Source organism: Mustela putorius, unplaced genomic scaffold (assembly GCF_011764305.1).
Source record: "Mustela putorius furo isolate JIRA1106 unplaced genomic scaffold, ASM1176430v1.1 tig00000450_pilon_pilon_pilon, whole genome shotgun sequence".
NCBI classification, from domain to species: domain Eukaryota; kingdom Metazoa; phylum Chordata; class Mammalia; order Carnivora; family Mustelidae; genus Mustela; species Mustela putorius.
Window position 1 is genome coordinate 15310032 of NW_025421385.1, and position 4644 is coordinate 15314675.

The 4644-nt window shown below is 50.8% G+C and overlaps 1 long non-coding RNA gene across 1 annotated transcript; it reads right to left on the bottom strand.

Annotated features, from left to right (window-relative positions):
- Positions 1–1889: 1889 nt before the first annotated feature.
- LOC101688365 lies at positions 1890–4368 on the bottom strand. The gene is made up of 4 exons (XR_006606851.1): positions 4260–4368; positions 2888–2927; positions 2673–2785; positions 1890–2179 (listed from the first exon to the last, which is right to left on the bottom strand). It is a non-coding gene; the product is annotated as an uncharacterized LOC101688365 (long non-coding RNA).
- Between the last annotated feature and the right edge of the window lie 276 nt (positions 4369–4644).

Consider the following 4644-nt stretch of genomic DNA (forward strand, 5'->3'; position numbering starts at 1 on the left):
CTGTCTTCTGCCCCCGTCACTCCACAGAAATTGCTTTCACTGGGATCAACTCTTTCCTGTTCTTCCATATCTCTGGTTTCCCGAAAACTACTGCCTCCTGTTTCTGCTCGCACCCCTCCTCAGGTCTATGTGTGGGTTCCACATCCTTTACCCTCCCCTTACCTGAAAGACTTTCCCAGGGCTCTGTGTTCAGACTTGTTCTCACTCTACACACTCTGCTTTGGGGATCTCTCCTTCCGTGTGACAGTTGCCATCTGTACCAGGTTGAATAGTTTTGCCACCAAATTTATCCCTTCCCCAGAACCTCAGAGTGTGACCTTATTTGGAAATGGGGCTGTTGTTGATATACTTAGTTAAGGTGAGATCATACTGGAGTATGGTGGTGTTCTCATAAAAAGAGGGAAAAAGGGGCACCTGCGTGGCTCAGTGGGTTAAAGCCTCTGCCTTCGGCTCAGGTCATGATCCCAGGGTCCTGGGATCGAATCCCACATTGGGCTTTCTGCTCAGCAGGGAGCCTGCTTCCCTTCCTCTCTCTCTGCCTGCCTCTCTGCCTACTTATGATCTCTGTCTGTCAAATAAATAAATAAAAATTAAAAAAAAAAAGGAGGAAAAAAGACACAGAGATGGACACAGGGAGAACCCCCGTGTGACAGTGGAGGTAGAGACTGGGGTTGTGTGACTTCAAGCCAAGGACCACCAAGGATTGGTGACACCATCAGAGGGGCAAGGAGGCAAGAAGGGATCCTTCCCTAGAGCATTCAGAGAGAGCATGGACTGCCACCCCTTGATTTCAGACGTTTGGCCTCCAGAAATCAACGCATCAGTGGTGCTGGAGTCTCTCTGAAGGTTCTACGGCAGGATCCTTTTTTGCCTCTTCCCAGCTCTGGTGGTTGCTGGCTATCCTCCACTCGCAGGTGTGTCACTCCAATTCGATCGTTGCTTTCATCATCACATGATGTTCTCCCTGGTTGTCTGTTTCCAAATTTTCCTTTTCTTATAAGAACACCAGTTATATTCGGTTAGAGACCACCCTAATCCAGTCTGACCTCATCTTAACTCAATTACATCTGCAAAGACCCTGTTTCCAAATAAGGTCACACACATAGGTTCCAGGTGGACATGAAGTTTTTGGAGGAAACTGTTTAACTCAGCACAGTGACTTTCGGCTACAAATTCTTCTCTATCTTTTGAATTGTGCATGTTAAATGTATTACTATCCACTCACTAGGCACCTGATGCCTTTTGATACATGTAGTGACCTTATTTAATTACAGAAGATTCAAAATCCCTGAAGTGAAGCACAGCATCAAGAACCAGATGTCCAGCTCCAGGACTGCCTCCCCTTCTCTTTGGGCCATCACTGAATAACTCCCAAGACCCTAAACTCCTAAGGGCAGGGCCTCTCTGTTTCCTGACCCGCAAACCCCAGCATCTGGCTCTGGTCAGCATTTGTTAAAGAATGAATATGTGGATGGGAAAAATATTTGTTTTAGATTTTAATGCCAAGAATCATTTTGAGTACCGGCATATTTAGGCATAAAGAATGGTGAATGGTGGGGCACCTGGGTGGCTCAGTGGGTTAAAGCCTCTGCTTTTGGCTCGGGTCATGATCTCAGGGTCCTGCAATCGAGCCCCACATCGGGCTCTCTGCTCAGCTGGGAGCCTGCTTCCCCTACTCTCTCTCTGCCTACTTGTGATCTGTCTGTCAAATAAATAAATAAAATCTTAAAAAAAAAAAAAAGAAAAGAAGAAGAAGAAGGAGGAGGAGGAAGGAGGAGGAGGAGGAGGAGGGTGGAGGATGGGGGAGGATGGGGGAGGAGGGGGGAGGGGGAGGCGGCGGAAGAAGAAGCAGAATGTTAAATGAGAAAGATAATAACCTACAGGTATAAATGCTTTTAATATTCTTAAAGCCCCTTCTGTACATGATTTAATCTGCTGTGTCCTTCAGAGAGAAGCTTAGCCCAAGGTTCCTGCTCAAGTTTGTGGGGCTAGTGACCGGCTGCTTAGAACTCAGATGTCCTTGCTCCTGCTGGGGCTTCAAACCCCCCTCTGCCTTCAACAAGCGGGTTTTGGTGAAACCCAGTCCTTCTTCACATATTCAACCCAGTCTATTGTGAAAGAAATTTCAATGAGGAAGAAAAGGCCATATTTCTCTTTGAAAAATGACAAAAAGATACACCTGAAAACAAGAAAGTAAAATTCTAGTTTGACACGGGAAAGCCAAATGAAGCTTTTTTTCCCCCTCTAGGCTAAAGGCTACCATTGGAGGGGCGCCTGGGTGGCTCAGTCAGTCAAGCATCTGATTTGGGCTCAGTTCATGATCTCAGGGTTCTGAGATGGAGTCCCACATTGGGCTCCCACTGGGAGTCTGGATGTCCCTCTCCTTCTGCTCCTCTCCCTGCTCGCGCTCTCTGTCTCTCTCAAATAAACAATAAAATCTTTAAAAAAGACGAACATTGGAATATATAAATATTAAACATTTAATATTTAAAGCATTACTTTATTTTATTTTATTTATTTGACAGAGAGAGACAGCGAGAGAAGAGTGGGGGGAGAGGGAGTATATATGTTTGTATAAGTACATGTAAAACCCTTGGGCCAGAGCATTTATATCTAGTTAGCTATCCCCTCCCTCATCCCACAAAATGTTGTATCAAAGCAGATAAACTCACAAAGCCTCTCTGACTCTTCTGCAAAATAGGCTCCTTCCTTCCGTCATGGCATCCATGGCGTCAAGGTTGCTAGAGAGAGCGCAGGATTCAACCTTCGGTGTGTTCAACGACCACTGAGAAGTGAGAGGTACAGACGATAAAGGTCAACATCAACTAGGAAAGGTGCTTTACAATTTATATTGTGACACCACATTTTCTGAGTGTAGTTTAATTACCTTTCTCAATTTTCCAGTAATTCCTTGGTAACCATGTTAACTGTAAAAAAAAAAAAAAAATGAGGGGAGCCTGGGTGGCTCAGTGGGTTAAGCCTCTGCCTTCCGCTCAGGTCATAATCCCAGGGTCCTAGGATCCAGTCCCACATCTGGCTCTCTGCTCAGCAGGGAGCCTGCTCCCCGCCCCCAGCCTCTCTGCCTACTTGTGATCTGTCAAATAAATAAATAAAATCTTAAAAAACAAATCAATGAAATAAGACAGTAGACGCTCAGCTGTGATGCCAGGCTGAAGTCTGTTTCCCGGCGCTATACTGATACAGGTTTTAGATGTTCCCGTTTTCACCCCGAGGCGATGGCACTGTGTTCTGACAGCAGGCTCTGTCAGGACGTCCCCCTGAAAGTGCTCTTCCGGCGCTCAGGGTCCCTCCGTGAAGGAGATCTGAAGACCAGAAGAGGGGTCAGGCCTGGGGAGAGGGCCAACCTTTGCCAGGAATCTGGGCCTTCCACATTCCCTTTGCCCAAAGACCCACACAAAGTGTGGCTGATTCCGAGGGAGTGTGGGGGTGGGGGAAAGTGGACGGGAAAGAGCGCGGCAGCCGAGGTTATGGGAATCAAAACACCGGAGGCCTTTCCCTGGACATCAGTATTCAGGACGCTCATTACCCAAATGGACGGATCCTCCCCTCCCCGCACCCCCCACATCCCTCCCCTGGGACAGCGGCAGGCCTTGACCCCTCTGGCCCCCAGGGTGGGCGTGGCTTAGGAGGCACGGGGACAGGCCGGGGTCTGCCGCTCTGCGCTGTCTCCTCCCCACCCCCTTAGTTATCAGAGCGCGGCCTGGCCGCACACGAGCCTTATTGGCCAGGAGGGGAAAAGAGGGAAAGGTCGAACTGTGAGACGCCAATCCATTACTTGCCTCCAGCTCCTTCTTTTAAGCAGGCGAGGAGCCCAGCGGCTTCTGAAGGAATTCCAGGGGCGAGAGCCAGAAGCTTGCTCGGGGGTCCCCTGTATGAGTCGGTTGGGGTTACCTTAATAAACCATCGCAACAGGGCCCCTTAACGAACAGAAATGTGTGCGCTCGCAGCTAGGGAGGCTGGAAAGTGGGGGTGAAGATGCGGGCGGTCCTGGCTCCTTCGGAGGGCGGGGAGGGAGCCTGTGTTCCAGAACTTGCTCCGGCTTGGCCACGGCGGTCTCCTCTCTGGGTCTCCCCACACGGTCTTCCCTCCGTGCACGTGCGTCCCCAAACGTCCCCTCTGATGAGGAGACCGTCGTACCGGCCTGGAGCCCGCTCTCAGGACCTCCCTCATACTTGACGGCCTCTGTCAAGGCCCAGTCTCCGGAGACCGTCATGGTCCGAGGCCCCGGGGGACAGTACCTCAGCGGAGCAGTGTGGGGGGACACAGATCCCGCGGGAAGTCCTCCCACCCCGCACTGTCCACACCAAGCTGTTTTCTCTTGCTGCCTCACGCGGATGTCCCCCTTCCTCCGCCACGGGACTTCCGGCTCCGCCTCCCCACTTCCGGCCGCCGCCATCACGACACCACACGCGGTTTTACGGCCGTTCCCGGATTTCCTCTCCGTGTCCCTTTCCCGCGCAGGGAGATGATTTCCCCCGTGCGGGAAGCCCGTGAAGCGGGGGGAACCTCTCACTTCTCTGACTTCCTCTGCACCGAGGGGATCCTCACCTTCGTTTCTCTCCCGCTCTGTAACCTGCCCCCCGAACCTGGTGTGGACCTTGGCAATCGCAGGAAGCTACTACC